The sequence below is a fragment of the Carlito syrichta genome, unplaced genomic scaffold (genome assembly GCF_000164805.1).
Source record: "Carlito syrichta isolate Samal-C Ts95f unplaced genomic scaffold, Tarsius_syrichta-2.0.1 Scaffold301850, whole genome shotgun sequence".
NCBI lineage: Eukaryota > Metazoa > Chordata > Mammalia > Primates > Tarsiidae > Carlito > Carlito syrichta.
The window spans coordinates 168105-168960 of NW_007245946.1; positions in this window are offsets into that span (position 1 = coordinate 168105).

The window sequence follows — 856 nt, forward strand, 5'->3', positions numbered from 1 at the left end:
TTTTATGAAGGTCAGTGGTTTTTACCAGAGTCTCTTAGAGCGTTCATGGATTCAAGCCTATCATCATCAAGAAGTGAGAGCTTTGTAATTCTTCTTTTCTGACATTTGTGCCAATTATTCACTTTCATTATATGCATTAGTGGGTTGCTGTCTTCTTTCTTTAACCATCTGTTATGGGGGGGCGGTTCCCACCTCTCCCTATGCTGTGGGATAGGTTCACTAGGTCAGACCTGTCTGATCTCTTCAGGTGAGCAGAGCCCTGCTCCTTCTCCACCTCCCCCCACCCCAGCCCTGCCCCCTTCTTCCTCCTCCATCACAGACTGGGCTGGGCCCCTGCTGTATACCCCAGCTATTTGCTCCCAGTGGAGATCCGACCCCCAGTCCCTGCCGGCTTAGAGGTTGGGAACATGGAAAAGGAGGTACTGGGGGCTTTTGGAGCGGTTTAGGGTGCTTTAGCTGGTGGGGTGTGGGGCTAAGCCCCAAGTGCTAGGCTGAGGAGCCAGGTGGAGGAATTGAGCCACTTGCCTTGGACATGTGTGCTGTCACCCAGGGACATCCTCATGTGAGCCTCCCAGACAGCTGTAAGTGCAGGTGGGGCCACAGCCACAAGGTCTGAGGCAGGCCAGGGGCCCCAAAGGGCGGGCACAGGCACACGGTAGTGCTCAATCAGTCATGGCAGCACCCCTGTCTCTTGCAGGCAGGTGTGCCTTCCTCAGCCCAGGGTCCAGTATGCCCCCAACGCCCACCACCCCAGCCCCTGCACCCTGGCTGCAGGTTCCTCCTCTGCAGGCTCCTCAAACCAAAAAACAAGTGAGGGAAATCCTGTCCCTCACACCGTCCTTCCCCAGTCTCTAGG